At 30.6% G+C, this 19,273-nt stretch overlaps 1 protein-coding gene across 5 annotated transcripts in view; it reads right to left on the minus strand.

Annotated features, from left to right (window-relative positions):
• PLCB4 (phospholipase C beta 4) overlaps nucleotides 1-19,273 on the minus strand; it is a 477,498-nt gene that overhangs the window by 282,397 nt on the left and 175,828 nt on the right. For all 5 annotated transcript variants that reach the window (XM_051975941.1, XM_051975940.1, XM_051975939.1 and 2 more), the window contains one exon: nucleotides 16,072-16,131. The gene's annotated coding sequence lies outside the window, so the exon portion shown is untranslated. The remainder of the gene's footprint in view (nucleotides 1-16,071; nucleotides 16,132-19,273) is intronic.

The raw sequence follows: 19,273 nt of genomic DNA on the forward strand, positions 1-19,273 counted from the left end.
TAAAATTATTATTTTAAGTATAATTTAATAATATATTCTAAAACTTTAATGATATATCCTAAAACATTAAACTTCTTTGCCTGTAACTTCCAGAACTTTTCTTTTTCTTCTTTGGAAATAAGAAAAATGTGTATCTACACTTCTGAAATCTTTCCCATCCTTAAAGATGATTGCTTATGAACATATTACCTTGTTTCTACATTGATTTTACAAAGTGCAGTCAGAAAAGACAATTTTCTTATTTATACTTCTACAGCTTATATGTCTGAACAAACAAAATGATTAAAGGATAAAACATTTTTTAACCCAACAGGGCAAATTTATCATAGTCTTGGATGGTCAGATCATCTGGAAATACTCAATGAGCAGCTTCAAAGGATTCCTAACTAACATTTCATAACTTTTAAAAATGAAAACTCTACATAGTCAGCAAATCTTTAAAAGAATTATTTATACTTGAAATATAATTGTGCTTGACCTTGCTCTAATAACCTATCTTCCCTTTCTGAAACTGCTAGCATTTTTACTTTATATCTGATATTGTATGAGACAAATTCAAGTCAAGAAACTATATAAAAGTCTCTATCCTAGGTACTAGAGATTTAAATGTAAAAAAGCATAGAGACATAGGTCTTACCCTCAAAGAACTGCTGCCAAGTAATAGGTATAAGACATATATACAAATAAGTATAGAAGAAGTTAAATCAGAATTTCTCATAAGAGATCAAAATGATTATGGTAACATGGAATCAAGGAAAGAGGAATAACTTCTGGCTGAAGTAATTAGGAAAAGTATCCTGGAGAAATGGTGAAAGAGTATGAAGGAAATGAAAGATTTCAATAAGTCAAAATGTGTATCTGGGTGGAAGAGAAAGGGAAGAATGAGAAAGAAAGGAGTCCATTCTGTATATAAATGTATGGAGATGGGAGAGGGTGGATTTGGAACAGTTAAATATAGCATTCTGTGGAATAAAGAATAAAGAAAAGAAAAGAAAGTTTGTAACCAGAATATGGAAAATTTTAAATGCTAAACTAAATTTTTTGCATTTTACTCAGTAGAGAAGAAACTGAAGATTTTTCAACAAAGGCGTGATGTGATCAGACATTTTTATTTGGAAGACTATTTTGACAGATGTTCAAAGGACTGATTGGAAACAGAAGAGAGTGGAAGCAGAGAGAACAGTTATAACACTATTAAATGCTGGATTTAAAGTCAGAAAGCCAAACACATCTTGCTTCTGCCACTTATTACCTTGGCCAAGTCATTTAACTCTTCAGGGTTTCAGTTCAATCATTCATAAATGAAGAGGTTGGATTAGAAAATTTCTAAGTTCTTTGAAAACTCTTCCTCTACGATCCTTAACTATGAAGGTATGAGTTAATTAGAATGTGACCAAGGTGATAGTCATGAGAATAAAAAGGAGAAGATAACTGTGAGACAAATATTCAGAGTTCCTTCAAATTTTTGAGTGTGTGTGCAACTTTATTTTAAAAGGCTGCCATTTTTTGAGAGTTTGCATAATTACTAAACCTCATAAATTAAAACATATGCAGAACCAAAAGAACAATGATTGAAGTTTCTCCAGTTTCTACAGCAAATGGAAATGTGGTACATTTTCTCTTCTTCAAAGAGCTGCTAGAGCATGTCCCCTTTGAATGCTGACAAGCTGCTTTACTAAAAAGACATGTGGAGTGGTTTTTCTTTGAATGCCACCAAAGCAGTTTTATTGAAATTTCAGTAGATACCTTGGCAGGAGGGATTTTGCTGGGAACACAAACTCTGGTTTCTGGTGGCCATGTAGGCAACTTGTATACACACTTAAGAGAGCTGTTGCTTCACCTCAATTAACTTTACTGAGTTAAAGTAGCAGAGTAAATCAAATCAGCAACATAAAGCAAAGGGAAAGAAAAAAAGAAAAAGAAGAAAGGAAAATTTTTGCAAGATATGAAAAGAAGGTAGAATAAAAAATCCATTCTCCAGTCTGAATAGTAAAGGAAGCAGTGAAGAACTCTACTCTTGGATGATTAGAATACTGAAATGCATAATACAGATGATGACATGGAAGCTGATAAATTTGTCAGTAGATGGAAATGGTCTTTACATTAAGTCAAAGAAAAAAGTGCAGAATTATAATACATGTTGAACCTAGTAAACTTCAAGAAGGATAGTATCACTGGGCCTATACTACAGTAATTTGCCAGTTATTCTGTTTACATCAAGTAACTCCCCTCTCTAATTATCCAATCCTTCCTCCAATCAGTCATCAAAGTCAACTTTCTAAAATGCAGGTCATACCATTATCACCCATCATACTCCTAATCAATGTTGTACTGTCTTCCTATTACTTTTGGATGGAATATATAAAAACTTCTTTTTGGCATTTAAAACTCATCAAAGATAACTTTTGGGGATAGCCAAGATGATGGAGTAAAGACTCATTTGAATTCTCTCAACATTCTTCTCCAAACAGCTTTAAAATAACATCCCAAATAAAATTCTGAAGTGGCAGATCCAACAAAAGATTATAGTGCAGCTTTTTTCAGCCCTATAAAACATAAGAGATCAGAGAGATTTGTAATGCAGAGATGGAAGGTAACCCAGAGCACTTGTGAATGAAACATTAGTGGTGAAAGTAGGTGGTAGCAACAGAAGGAACAGAAGCAGTAGTAGCCTTGGGAAGTCTCTAGCCAGAGATGTTGAAGGAACCTGGTAACTCTCAAAAAGAGAATACAAGGTACGCCTCTCTGAGCAATAGATACAAGACTAGATGGTGTTTATTATTCTTTTACCCAATTCTGAGCAGGAGCAGTTCAGGAGCAGAGAGGAGTACTTTCAGACAAAAAAAAAATGGGAACCCTGAGGAGCAGCTATCCTGAGGGAGAAGGAACCTAGAGATTACAATCTCAAGAGATCAGGAGCAGTCCTTGGGTAAAGACCACAGTGAAAATAAAGTAGTGACCTTTTTTTAGAACAGAGCAATGAAAACTTTCAAACTCTCAGAACTTGTTCTAAAATCAATATTGCAAAAAATCCTGAAGCCTATGACAATTTCCCTCTCCACTCAGGCGAGGAACAAAATTCAACATTAATATAACATTCCAAATAAAAAAATAGGATGAAAAAATGAAGAAACAACAACAAATAGCAAAAATACTTTATCATAAAATGCTATCAATATTGACAGAGAAGCTCAAAAAACAAACTCAGAAGAAGATAAGTAAAACCAACCATAATTAATTTTAAAAAATTAGAATCAAACAGAAGAACAAAAGAATTCCTAGAAGAGCTAAAATGATTTTCATGTCCAAATAAGAGTGGCAAAAGGAAAAAATGAGTAAAGAATTGAAAGCAAAAAAAAAGACAATTATGAAAAGACAATTAACAGTCTGGCAAAAAGAGGTCGAAAAAATACTGAAGAAAATATGTGAAAAATAAAATTAGCCAAATGGAAAAAAAGTTTAAAAATTAACTGGTTAAAATATATCTTTTAAAAGAACTGGACAATGGGGGAAACAAATACAAAATCTCACTGAAGAAAACAGTATCTTAATAATTAGAATTAGGTGAGTGGAAACTAATGATTTCATGAGATATCAAGGAACAATAAAGTCAAGTTAAAAGAATGAAATAATAGAAGAAAATATGAAATACATCATATAAGAAACAATTTGGAAAACAATTCAAGAAAAGATCATTTAAGAATGATTAAACTACCCAAAAGTCATGATCAAAGAAAAAATCTTGACATAATATTTCAAGAAACAATCAAGGAAAATTGACCAAATATCCTAGAAGCAGAAGATAAAATGAAAATTGTAAGAATTCTCCAATGACCTCACAAAAGACACTACAAAATAAAAACTTCCATGAAAAATACAGCCAAATTGCAGAATTTTTAGGTCAAAGAGAAAATATTTCAAGCAGCCAAATGGAAACCATTCAAACTGTGGAGCCAGAGTCAGGATCAAACAAGATTTAATAACTATCAAACTGAAGGAATGGAAAAGTTGGAATATAACATTCTAGCAGGCAAAATAGCTGGGATTACAACCAAAAATCATCTATCCAGCAAAAATGAGTATAATCTTTCAAGGAAAAGATGATATTTAATGGGATAGAGATCTTTCAAGCATTCTTGAGTAAAACCTAGACCTGAACAGAAAATATGACTTTCAAATATAGGATTTAAGAGAAAATTAAAAGGAAAACACAAAAAATAAATCATAATGAACTTTTAGTACTTTATCAATATTAGGGCACTTAGAAGGATTCCATATAGGAAAAGGATGTGGGAGCAATTTAATTACATTGGAATTATGTTTTTTTTTTAAACATGTATAGATAAGAAAGGGAGATTCACTGAGAAAAAGGGGAAGAAAGAAGAAGAATGGGGCAAATGATCTCACTTAAAAGAGTCCCACAGAGAAGAGTTTTTCAAATGTTGAGGAAAATGATAGGATTTGGTAGGGGAATAATGCATGAACCTCACATATATAAGTTAGTTCAAAGAGGAAAGAATATATACATACACACACACATATGCATGTACATACCTACTCAATTGGCAATAGAAATTTATCTTATCCAGCATGGAAGTAAAAGAGAAAGGGGATGATAGGAAAGATGTAAAGGTTATAAAAACAAAACAAAAAAAAAAAAAGAGGGCAGACAAAAAAAAAAAACACTGATCAGGATCACAAATAGAAGAAAATAGAATCAAAGTAAACATAGTAATCATAACTGTGAATCTGAAGAACTAACAAAAAAGAAGTGAACAGCAGAGTAGATTAGAAACTGCAATAAAATAATATGTCATTTAGAAAAAATCATGCTTGAAGCAGAAATAAACATATAAAATTAAAATAAGGTGCTGTGAAACAATCCATTATGCTTTAGCTAAAGTAAAAAGAGACGGGGTAGCAATCATGATCTCATATCAAGCAAAAGCCAAAACAAATCTAATTAAAAGGAATGAGCAAGGAAACCACAACTTGCTAAAAGAAAAGTTAAATTAATTAAAGAAAAATAGAATACTAGTGGAATACTTTTCCCTCTCAGAGTCAGAAAAATCTAACCATAAAATAACTAAGAAAGAAAATAAAGAGATGAATAGAATCTTAGAAAATTTAGATATGACAAACCTCTGGGGAAAAGAAAGAACAGGAAGGAAAAGAAATGAATGTACCTTTTTGTCAGCTGTTCATGGCACCTTAATAAAAATTAATCATACATTAGGGCACAATAACCTCACAATCAAATGTAGGAGAATTAAATGTAACTTTTTTCAAACCATGATACAATAAAATCATATTAAAATAGTCTTGGAAGCATAGATCAAAAACTTATTAGAAACTATATAATCTAATCTTGCAGAATAAGTGGGTCAAAAATGAATCAAATCTTGCAAAATAAGTGGGCCAAAAACAAATCATAGAAACCATCAATAGTTTCATCAAAGAAAATGACAATACCATAACTTTCCAGAACTTGTGGGCTATATCCAAATTGGTACTTAGGGTAAATATTACATTCTTAAATCTTACATCAACAAACAAGAGAAAGAACAAAATAGTAAAGTAGGCATGCCTTCAGAAAAAAAAAAAAAAACTATAAAAAGAAAAAAACTAAATCCCCAAGTAAATACCAAAATGGAGATCATGATAATCAAAAGAGAAATAAAATTGAAAGTTAAAAAATAGAATAAAACTATGAGCTGCTTTTATGAAAAAAATAGATAAGCCACTGACTAATTTGAGTAAAAAAAATAAATCACTAGTATAAAAATGTAAATTGTTGATGTGTTCACCAATGAATATGAAATTAAAGCATTTATTAGAATTTTTTGTCTTATTATATGCTTGTAAAACTGAGTGAAAAGGATGAAGTACAAAAATATTAATTGCCCAGATTAACCAAGCAGGGAAAAAAAGTACTTAAATTTTTCTTTGTCAGAAAAAGAAATAAAAAATGTCACCAATGAGCTTCCTGAGAAAAAAATCTTCAGGACTAGATGAATTCACAAGTGAATTCTATCAAAAAATTTAGGAATATTAATACTTCCTAGCTGTGTGACCCTGGGCAAGTCACTTAACCCCAATTGCCTCAGCAAAAAAAAAAAAAAAAAAAAAAAAAAATTAGAAATAATAAATCCCACTACTATATAAACCATTTGAAAAAAAAGTAGGCCTACCAAATCCCTTTTATGATAAAAAACATGGTTTTGATACCTAAACCAGGGAGAATAAAAATAGGGAAAGAAAACTATAAACCAATTTCCTTTATATATTGATATGAAATTTTAAAATAAAATATTATCAAGGAAGTTATAGCAATATATTAGAAAGATCATACACTATTGATCAGGTGGAATTTATACCAGGAAAAAATAAATTATCACTTACCATATCAATAACAAAAACAACAAAAAGCATAAATTACATCATAGATGCAGAAAAAGCCTTTTACAAAATACAACCCCATTCCTATTAAAAATACCAGAAACCATAAAAATCAATAGATCTATTCTTAAAATGATGAGAAATATCTATCCATATCATCAACAAGAATTATCTGCAATGGAAATAAAGTGAAATCTTCCCAATAAAATGAGGGATAATCTTATTTACTAGAACTTCTCACTATTGCAATAAAATAAGAAAAATAATTGAAACAAAATTGGCAACAAGGAAACAAAACGATCAATCCTTGTAGATGATACAATGAAATAAAGAACTCTAGAGAATCAAATTGAAACAGTAACCAACTTAAGCAAAGTTGAAGGATATAAAATAAATCCAGATTAAAAGAGTTAGAGAAATTTCATTTCAAATAATGGTAGATATTATAAAATATATTGGAGTCTATCTGCCAAGATAAATCCAGGTCTATATGAACACCATTAGATTGGAAAACAATTGTGGAAATATTAATTGTTCATTAGCAGGCTATGTCAATATAATAAACATTCTAAATTAATTTACTTATTCAGTATCATATCAATTAAACTATCAAATAATTACTTTATAGAGCTAGGAAAAATAATCATAAAATTCATCTAAAAAAAAAACAGAAAATCAAAAATAACAATGGAATCAGTGAAAAAAAAAGTGAAGAAAGGCAGTCTAGCTGTGGCAACCAAAACCATCTGGCACTGTCTAAGAAATAGAGTGATGGATCAATGTAATAGATAAGGTACATGATAAATACATCAAAGTAGATGACTATAATGTTTGATAAATCCAAAAATCTAAGTTTTAAATATAAGAACTAACATTTGACAAAAATTATTGGGAAAACTGGAAATCAGTTAGGCAGAAACTGAGCATCGATCTTTATGAAATGCTATATATGAAGAAAAGCTCAAAATGGGTATATGACTTAGGCACAAAAGGTAATACTATAAACAAATTAGGAAAGCATGGGGAAAATGTAGCTGTCAGATCTATGGATAAGACAACAGTTTTTTATTTTAAAAAGAGACAGGAATATAGAAAGTGAAATATATAGTTTTTTATTTCAGCATATGAAATTAAAAATATTTTGCACAAACTAATGCAGTGAGAATTAAGTTGCATTAGGAAAACAGGATATTGGGGAAAATATTTACATTGTTTAAAAAGTCTCATAAAAGCCTCATTTCTCATCTATATCTATATTTATATCTATATATAGATATATAAGGAACTAAGACAAATCATTTAAAAAAATACTTCCCTAAAGGTCAAAGAATATAAACAGAGTTTATAGAATTAAAAACTATCAATAGTTACATGTAAAAAAAGTTTTAAATCATAACTGATTAGAGAAATGCATATTATAACAACTCTGAGATAATATCTAACATGTTATCTAACATGAGAAAAAAGGAAAATGATATGTTGGAGTGCATGAGGAAAAATTGGGACACTAATAAACTAGTAAAGTTGTGAATTAGTTCAACAATATTGGAGAACATTTAAGAATACACTCAAAGGACCGTAATACTATTTGTACCTTTTGATCGAGCAATACCATCACTAGGTCTATAGATAAAGCAATCAAAGAATAGAAAAAAGGATATAGTCACACAAAAATATTTATGGTAGCTCTTTGTGGTAGCAAAGAATTAGAAATTGAAGCGATGTTCTTCAAATGCAGCATATCTGAATAAATTGTGGCATATAATTGTAATGGAATACTATTGTGCTGTAAAAAATAATGAGGAGAAAATTTTCAGAAAATCCTGGGAAAGACGTATATGAACTAATGCAAAGTAAAGTAAGCAGAAATTGTATAGTAACATAAATATTGTAAAATATCACCTATTCTGATTAAGATAATGATCCAAGAAAATTCCTAAGACCAGATGATAAAGAATGCTGTCTAAAACAGATAAACTCTGAGTGTAGATTGAAGCATGTTTTTTTACTTTCTTCTTGTTTTTGTTTTGTTTATGTTTTCTTTTACAACATGGCTAATGTAAAAATAGATTTTGTATGAATTAAAATGTAAAATCAATATCAAATTGTTTGCCTTCTGGGAGGAAGACAGAGAATTTGTATCTCAAATTTTTAAAAATGTTAAATTATTTCACATGTAATTAGGAAATATTTAATGACATTTAAAAAATGCTTTTAAGAAGTGCATCATAACCTGCTTTCCCTACCCTTTTAGTTTTCATATTATTCCTCTTTATGTACTTCCTGACAAGGCCTCCACATTGTTATTCTTTATATTTGGCACTTCATCTTATAACTCTGAACATTTTCTCTAGCTGTCTCTAATACTTAGAATGATCTTCTCCCCACCACCAAAACAAACAAACAAACCAAAAAAAAAAAAACCCCTCTATCTCCTGTCTCCAAGTTTCAGCTAGATTCTTGCCCTTTGCAAGTAGCATTTCCAGTTCTACTCATTCTTAGCACCTGCCACCTGAGACTATCTCCAATTTATCCTATCCTATATTCTTCTTTAAATATGATTATTTGCTTATTATCATTTCCATTAGGCAGCTCCTTGAGCACCTTGAGATCAGGAAACACCTTTGTGCTGGTTGTTTTCTGTTTCTTTTTATCCCTAGAGCTTATCTTAGAGCTTGGCATATATATAGTCAATACTTTAAAAATGCTTATTGACTTGATACAATGAAAATGAGTCATTTGTCTCCTTCTCCTGAACTCATTTCCACCTCCACAGCATTTTTCACAGTATTTTCTCTCCAATTACAATACCACCACCTTATTTCAAGCTCTAATCACCTCTCACCTAGACTATTGCAATAACCCCTTAATTGGTTACCTTGCCTCAAGTTTCTGCCTTCTACAATATATACTTTACACATTTGTAATCAAAGTGTTTTGTCTAAGGCTCAGAACTGACTATGATACTCACCTTCTTAAGAAACTCTACTGGTTACCTATCACTTCTCGGATATATTAAGGGATGTTAAGAGGTTCTTTGAACTTGTCTTTTTGAGTTTCCATAAGTAACTCAAAACTTTTCTAGAAGCACTGGACCAGAATATTCAGGAGACTTTGAAAGTATCAAGGTTGAAGTCCCACCTGAGCTGACATAATGTGTTGTTTGCATCCCAGGCTGTACTCCTGAGTCAAGACAAGCAACAGACAATCTGCATTAAGCTAAGTAAACTCCTTATGAAGCTGAGACCTTATATACCACTATATGCAGACCCATTATATCTTCATGGTTTAGCAGTTTCCAGTAGAAAAGAATGTGATTTTTGCTGTTGCCTCCTCTTTGGGAGGGGTTTTATTCTTTTCCCATCTTTACTGCATCCTTCCCCCTCTCAAGTCATGCTCCTTTAAGTGAGGATTTGTGTTTTATATTCCTTTGTTGTACTGTTACAAATCAACAAACTTCTGTCTGCATTCTGAACTCTTTGTGTTTTATCTTCATGTTCATTTCTCTTGTAATAAATCTAGTTTTCACATAAATTATGATTGCCTGTTGACAGATAAAATATATATTTTTTTATATATAAAGCTCATGATAATAAGGCTCAACCTCCCTTTCTCTTTGTATTACACAATATTACTCTCACTATAATCTAGTCAACCAACAGTTTTGGTTGTTCTTCACAAAAGGCTATTCATTTCCTGCCTTCTTGCCTTTTTACTAACCTTCTACTTTCCCTGGACTGTTCAAGCACTGCAATCAGATCTTCCTTTATTCTCCCTTCCACTAGTACATTATCCCTAAATTCACTTATATTTGTAGATATAGATGTTATCTCTCCCTACCCCAATGTCCAATCTAATTGTAAGTTTTTTGAGGAGAGGAGTTATTTACCCTTTTGTCTTTTTATCCCTAGTGATTGACACAATGCTAAGAACAAAAGATAATATTTAACAAAAGCCTGTTGATTGATTGTTTTATAATAATAATAAAATGAGTAGTATTTCTATACCACTTTAAGGTTTATAAACATCTCATTTTCTTCCTTAAAACAAAACTAAAAATAATTGCTATTGTTATTACTATTTTATGAATGAAAGTGAGGCTAAAAAAAATTAAGTGATTTGCTCAGCATCACACAACTACTAAGTATAAAAGGGGAAAAGAGATTAATTGACTATTACCAACTTTGGCCTTTTCATTCCAAATGGCTGTCTTCTATCATCAGTCAAGTGAGAAGCTACAACAGCCAGGAATGCAGTTAGCATACCATCACTTTGATGAAGTGCCAGTGATTTAATTTTAAAATGTCTGTTTTTAAAATGACATTTTATATATTTCCAATATGCCTAAAAACACTCAACATATAACTTCTATTCCATTGTACTTTTACTTTTGTTTCTATTTATTTTAAATATTATCATTTCCTCCAGCTACTAATTCCTCTGCTATCAATTATCATTATAAAATAGCAGAATTTCTAGCCAGATGGAATTACTGAACATATTATGTCAGAATTTTTGGAATGCTCTCATAGGAAAGTTTTTCTTTGCCTAAAAGAATGGGAACTGCAAAATTTCATCTCTTTTTTATGACTTAAGATTATTCAAAATACAACAAAATACAGAAAGAAACAAAATAGTTTTGGTAGCTTGTAAGAGAAACTCTTCCTTCTTTTAAGATTTTTTGTTTATTTCTTTTATTTGACTCCTTTGATTTTTTTTTAATTCTTATATTATTTTATATAATTTTTTGATTCTTAACTCTTACTATGTCATTTTCTTTTTCTCTCCAATTCCCAAGAAAACAAGATACAAAAAACCATGTGGGTTTTATATTATGTATGTATAAAGAAAAGACATACCACTTAAATTACAAAGTTTCCTGAGGGATAAACAAATTGTGGTATATCAATGGATTATTGTGTCATAAATAATGAGAAAATAGAAGACTTCAAAAAGATGAAAATACTTGTTTGAACTGATGCAGAGTGAAAGCAGACCCATAAGAACAATTTATGCTATAATATCAATGTTATAAGAGTTAATAATTTTAAATACTTGTAAAAAGTGTTCAAAATGAAATGAGCAGAATAGTATAAAAAAGATTTGAAATCTGCAAGAACTTTGATTAATGCAAGGATCATGCATAATTTGAGAATATTACTGATGAAACATGCTCTTCACCTGATAGTCTACAGAATAAAGTGTATTTACTTGTTTATTTTAGCTAATGAGGGAATTTGTGCTGTTTGACTCTGTGCATTTGTTAAATTTGTTTTCCTTCCTTTTTGTCCCAATGGAGTGAAGAATGGACCAAAAAATAGATTCGTATTAATACAAATTAAAAAAAAAACTTTAAAAAGATCTACAGGCTGTTTTGTACTATAATCCCCAACAAAAAAATACCCACAAATTTATTTCAGTAGTGACATAAAAAGGATGCATGAAAAGTAAATATAAACAAATATGACATGAGAAGTTAACAAGGTCAATGAAAAGGACATAGCTTTAATGAGCTCAGGCTATTTCCAATGATTTCAGGAAGATTTGAAGGGATATTGAAGCAGAAAAAATATATATAAATCACAGGGAAGAGGGTAAGAAAGGATATAGTTATAGCATGTATTGATATTAATATCCATAGTTCAATGCACGGTATCCATGTAATAAACAATGTGTAGTGGAAATGCCAGTAAAAGGAAGTGACATTAAGGTTGGGTGAAGGAATATGAGAAAAGCGCCTTTAATGAATCAGAAAATTTCTAAGCATTTCTGACCAAAAAAAATGGAGCTACAGAAAAAAATTGAGAGTGCAAATACTGCAGTCAAGCACAAAAAGTAAGCATGTATGAGCACTTGTAAGGAAATAAATAAGGATGAAATATTTATATTCTAACTTGGGAAAATGACACATGTGTCCCTCAGAATCCTATCATCATCAGGGTTGATAAAAGTAGTCTAATTAGGCAGAAGGCTTAAGGGACTTATGTGTGTCAATTTTAAAAGAGGAATGGAAAGGAAAGATGAAGAAAATATTCTAGTTGGGAGATGGGAGAGGAAGGATGAGAAACACTATTGCACATAATTAGGATATAGAAGTTGAAATTAATACAAACAATGAGGAAGTGGTATTAGGGACAGATGGTACTTGGATTTAATTTCTGGATTGCCCAAATGATGAAACAATAAACACCCTATTGGGTGCAGAAAGGAAAGGGACAGATACAGATAAAAGGAAATATAGATTAAGGAAGGGGAGTCCCAAGCAAAATAAACTCTTTAAGAAAATACAAAAATATTTATAGTAGTTCCCTTTGTGGGGGTCAAAATTATGGTATATAAATATGATGGAATACTATTGTACTGTAAGAAATGATGAATGAGTTCAGATCTATGTATGAACTAGGATGATATATATGAACTGATGCAGAATGAAATAAGCAAAATTAGGAAAAGGTCTATACCATGACAACAGTATCATAAAGTGAAATAACCTTGATAGGCCTAGCAAATATGATTAATGTAATAATCAATCATGATTTTAGAAGATTAATGATAAAACATGTTATTTATCTCCTAATTAGATAGATGGTAAACTCAGAAGAATGCAAAGGAAAAAAAATTGAACTGCATTTGGAGGGTGTGAGAATTTATTTTTTGACTGCATATATTTATTATTGAGGTTTACTCTTCCATCATTTCTCAATTGGTGGAAGAGAGAGAGAAAGTGGATTTTTATTGATTTAAAAAATACTCATTTTAAGCTGCACACATTCAGGATAAATAAGACCAGGCTTGATAATACTTTACATGTTAAAAGACCTGAGAAATTCAATTCAGTGCAAATTCAAAAGAGCCAAAAGTATATTATACTTGGACCCAAAATAACAACTTTTAAAAATAGCAGTTATTATTAGTTTATAGCCCCAAATTCACTAAGGATGAACAAAACATGTAACTGTTGGAGAAGACCTAAAAGGAAATCTTATTTGTGACTTATTTTTGAACTACCTCTGAATAATCATTGGGTAAATATGTTTGTTCACTTGAGAAAAGCCAATTGGTCCACAGGTTAGAATGGTAGAAGAAATAGACATTCAATAAAGAATTAAGAAAATTGCACATCCATTGTGCTAGATATTTGTAATTTTGGAATTTTGTTGGGAAATTCGTTGTTTATACCTGGAAAAGCTTAAAGGCAACCACTCTGTGTGGGAGGAATCACATTTTTTTTCCTGTTCCAAGTTTTTTAAATATTTGACTTAGTAATTCATAGCAACTTAATGATACTAATGTTATTGAAGAATAGTATCAATGATATTGAAGATCAAATGAGATAATAGATAAGGAACTTTGGATACCTTAAAATGCTACATAAGAATAAGTGATAGTGACTATGATGAAGATGATGATGATGAAAACACATTTATTGAGTACTTTTAAGATATATAATCTTTAATAAATCCTAAAACACTTGGCATAGAGGATTTATAACAATATAACTTATTTTAAAAATTTGTTTGAGATTAAGTAGTTAACTAAGTAAATAGTAACGCCTAAGCAAGGACTGCACAAATTGGAAGAGTTAAAAAGTAATGGTCCTGCAAACCTCAAGTCCTTGCCTGCTATGGGAAGAATAGGCTGCAATTATTATTCTATACTGATTTAAATCACTCAATCCTCCCACCTCATTTTGCCTGTTAGGACATAACATATGAGTCATCTTTTGAAAATAATACAATAATACCTCACTAAAAATAGATAGGGGTAATTCACCAACAAATTTCATTCTTAATACTTTTGTTATATTATTAAATTCTGATAACTTGGTAAAATAATGAGAATTGTTAGGTACTTAGTACTGACTGCTAATATGTGATTATTACCTATAGATTATAGCCCTTAACAGGAAGCTTTTGTGAAAAATAACATAATTTTAGAAATCTGGCATCTGAATTTAAACTTTTCATGAAAAATGTAGAGAACATTTCAACTTTTTTGTTAGAAAATTTGTTTTCTGGGTAAAGAAATAGATAACAAATTCTTCACTATAGCTCTAAAGAGCAATCAAAGAAAAAATACAAGGGTTCACATGTTCTGCTTTTTATTTTTATCCTTTGATGAATTTTAGTGAAAAAAATTTCAAATAATCAACTTATTAAAAAAAATTCTCAACCTTATAAACAAAAGACTTTTCCAGAGTTCAAAGGTAAAATGACCTTAAAAAGATAAATTCCAAATTGTACTGAAGACATTAAGAGATTGCATTTTGTTTTGTTTTTTACTGCATACAAATAAATAGTTCATGACAAAAGAATATCCCTTGAATATGGATCTTACAATGAATATTATTTAACTTGACAGAGTTAAATCTGCAAAACCCTTGGCTAAACCACAGGTGAATATCACAAACCAAAGGTAAGAAATTTAGAAAAAAGAAATAAAAAGTATTCTGGATATTCTATGGAAAACAAGACAATAACTGTAGTATATGAAGTATAAATACTATGATAGCAAATATATGTATATATACACATAAATAATTAATAAGGAACATGTGTATTATATATGTAAATACATATATATGTTATATATACACTACATATTAACAATATATATAATATAATATAAATATAATAATATAATATATAATATCTATGTATGTATAGCATCACTCAATTTTGAAAGTTAGAGGTAAGCAAAAAAAAACAAAACAACAACACATTATTTTGCCCATAGTTATAGTTTTAGAGGCAGCTGGACAGAAGAAAAAAAAACTGAACCTCAAATCAAGAAGAAATGAAAGTACAAGTCCTGGCAAATGGTTCTTGTGATAATGAGGCAGTCCAATTAAACTCTCCATGGTCCAGAAAACTCTTTAAAATTAAATTTCAGAAAATGCATCAGCCTATTTTAGTGAAATCATTTTCCACGCGAGTGAGATCATAGGTCTGTTCCAAAATAAAGTTCACATTTTATGGTGCTCTGTAGTTAAAGTACTCTAACTCATTGGGACTTCACAACAACCTGTGAGACAGTAATAAAAGTATGACCCTCATTCTCTGTATGAGAAAACTAAGATTTAGACAGAATGAATGCCTTGGTTCAGGGCATACAGCTAATAAGTGACATGACCAAGTACAGAACCCCAGATCCTCTGACCTCAAATTCAGTTCTTTTCTACTATGTTAAGATGCCTCCCTGAGTCCAATAAATATAACTAATCCTTCACATAATATTGAAAACAATACAAAGTCAATCTTAATATCAAATGAGCATTGGACATAATTAGATATTATGATATTAAACATGTTCTGAACATGATTAATATAAAAAAATCACTCAAAATATCATTGTGTACTGCAATGAAATATAAATAATAAAAGGACAAAGTTGCTTATTATATTATACTCATGTTTCTTCTATAATTAATTATTTATATAGTTAGATTTTCTTGTCACAAATATTTCCCCTTAGGAAATGGAATGTCTTAATTTATATTTTTAAAAACTCTATTAAATATAATGTTACTTACCTATATTGTTGCAACAATCATTATTAAATTTATACTACATGTGCAACATGAACATAGAGGGATGACAGTATTTATATTTAGTCAATACCAAATGTAATGATTTAGCTACTTATTTCTAGGATAAAACAGTGTATACTTACAGATCAGCTCTTGATGAACCAGGACTGATTGTCTAATTAGTCAAGTGGATGACTTCTTCTCTGTAATGTGAAATCACACACAAAAAATCAATATGAAGTCTTTTAAAAACGGACATTATCTATATCTACTTTCTACTTCAAAAATGGAATTAATAATAATAGTGGAAAAGCAGATTACTGCCTTTAAAAATTAATTTCCCTAACAAAAAAACCTTAATTTTAATGCTTTTCATGATTTAAATTATTAGCATCTTGCTCTGAAAACATTTTAAGTTAATAAAGTAAGAAAAATTGTCAGAACACAGAAGTTGAACAATAATAGTTGAAAATCTTCCAAAAATGGATATTTATTGGTCCTTTATGTCTCACTCAACAACTACCACAGATAGACTGTATTTCTTCCAATCTATTGTAATAGATAAGTTGAATATGGCAAAGTCATTTATATGCTGGGATGTTGGTACAGAAAAAATTACACAGATATTATATAAATTATATCTTTTTTACACCATATTTATAAAGAAAAAAAGGAGGGCTCATGTGGGCTCTAGATTTATGCTGGACTTCTGGGTTTTTTGAGTTTCAGATTTCAAAATCCATTCTACATATTTCGACCTCAGGAAGTAAATAGGAAAGAAAACATGGAAACATGTGACTAGAGAAAATTCCACTACTGAATTTAGGAGAAAAGTAGGGGAAAGAAATAAAGGAAACTGAGTGCATGAGAAGTTGTTGGAGTATCTATGGGAAAGTTATTCACATTATCGTAGTAAGTGTTCAAGTTACAAAGGCAAAAAGGGTACCACACAAGTCTTCTTTAAAGCATATTCCAAGTTCTTGTCATTTAAATCTGTTTCCCATTCACAATAGATTTTTTTTTGTTGTTGTTATTTGCTATTCTCAATTAGTACCTATAGTAAAGTAGGTTGGCAAATTTAGCTTTTGAGCAAAGATCAGGCACAAAAATAGATATCACTAAATGCAGCCAGGTAATTAAGGTGTTTAATGGTGATCTGGGTAGAGTGGTGCAGTGGTCACAGCTCTGAACCTGGAATCAGGAAACTCTGACTTCTAATCTAGCCTCAGCCACTATTACTTGAGTAGCCCTGGACAAGTCACTTAACTTTTCTGTCTCAGTTTTCTCAACTATGAAATGGGAAGAGGCACTGGAATAAATGTCTTATAAATATTACCTCAGTTGATCCTCACAACAATCCTGTAAAGCAGGTACTATTATTATTCCCATTGAATAAATGAGGAAACTGGGGCTATTTACTGAAATTTTTACCAATGTTTTATTCTTATCCTTTGGGACTTTTCATCTGACAGTAAACATGGAAACAAACTTCAGAGTCAAAGTTCTAAAAGATATATAGAATTATAAAGGAAAATTAATTTCTCTTTATATTTCTTTTCATAGTGCTCAGCTTCTGGACTAATTATTCTTAAGTTGCAATATTATACAATTGGTTCATATTGAACTTGAAGATTACTTCTAATCCTTTGTCACCTGTGTGCATAACATCTCCAGGTCGATCTTGTATTTATAAAACTGTTTTTTTTTGTTTCCTACTAACTTATTTTGCACTTATGCCTAATGAATTACACCAGGTTACTTGGAGATTTAGAATGGAAATACTTTAATAGATGGGATGACATGATATCTAGGACTTTACAATGTGAATATCTTGATGAGTATGTCATGAGGAACTAAAAAAAACCTTTTCAAAACAAAGATATGAGATTATGCTTTATTAATGGGGCTGAAACAAACAAAAATATTTGTCACTGATTTTAAATCACATAGCTAATAACTAGTACTAATTGTTTGCAAAGCACCTTAATAATAACTAGCATTTAGATAGCATCTACTATGTGCCAGGAGCTGTGCTAAATGCTTTACAATTATCTCATTTGACCCTCACAACAACCCTGGAAAATAAGTGCTGTTATTATTCCCATTCTATAGATCAGAATATTGAAGCAAGTTAAACAAGATCATCACAGCAAGTAAATATCTGATGCTACATTTGAATTAAAGTTGTCTCGACTCCAAGTAGCAGTTATATACTAGCATTTACAGATTGGTGATACCTAACAAAAAGAGCAAGCACTTCAAGATATATTCAATTCTATCAAGCATTATAATAAAATTCTCCAAACAATCAAATTAAAATTAATATTAATATGCCCTTAATTTTGAAAAGACAGAAGAGTGATAATGGTAACTTTCAGAGAAGAGAAGGAAGCAGGTTATCTGGAAATCAGTGATATAACAACTTAGATAACATAGTAAAATCTACAAGTACAAAAAGGTGAGATGTTAAAGAGAGACAAAGATAGACAGAGCCAGAGACGTGGAGACACAGACAGAAAGACAAAGATGAAGACAGAGAGACAGACAGAGAGAAGGAAGCAGGGAGAGAGCACTCCAATAGATATCTGGATAGCTTTACCAAAGGATATTGAAGTACCAGTGAAGAAGAACTCTGGAGAAGTTATAAAAGAATATGTTTCAGATAGTTCAGGCCAATTCCAAGGATCTTGTGATGAAGAGAGTCTTCTACACTCAGAGAGAGGATAACATGGATCACATAACATTTTCACGCTTTTTCTTGTTGTTTGCTGGAATTTTATTTTCTTTCTTTTTTCCCCCTTTTTAATCTGATTTTCTTGTGCATCAAGATAATTGTATCAATATGTATGCATATATTGGATTTAACATATATTTTGCTATGTTGAACATATATTGGATTACTTGCCATCTAAGGGAGGGGGTTCAGGGAAGAGAGAGAAAATTGGAACGTAATGTTTTGCAGGGGTCAATATTGAAAAACTATCCATGCATATGTTTTGAAAATAAAAAAGCTTTAATAAAAAAAAGAATACGTTTCAGGGCTATCCCCTAGTAGTTTAAATTTGAAAAGTTTCCAAAACTCTTTCTTTTTCTAGGTCTTTGCTTTCCTCACAAATGTCCCAAATTCACATAAATCCACATCTAATCATAGCAAGAAGATAACTCTGGGTTCTCAAAAGATCTGTGAACATAATACAAGCTTGTAGAGGTTGTGCCAGCCTGCTATACTAGTTTGGAAGAGAATACTTTCAGTAGTGGGTAGGAATACTTTGACAGGGGAAAAGGTCAGCTAGCAAAATTTACATAGGCAATACTAGCCTCAACATCATCATCTCCTGTTTCCAT

This window comes from Antechinus flavipes, chromosome 2 (genome assembly GCF_016432865.1).
Source record: "Antechinus flavipes isolate AdamAnt ecotype Samford, QLD, Australia chromosome 2, AdamAnt_v2, whole genome shotgun sequence".
Classification (NCBI taxonomy): Eukaryota; Metazoa; Chordata; class Mammalia; order Dasyuromorphia; family Dasyuridae; genus Antechinus; species Antechinus flavipes.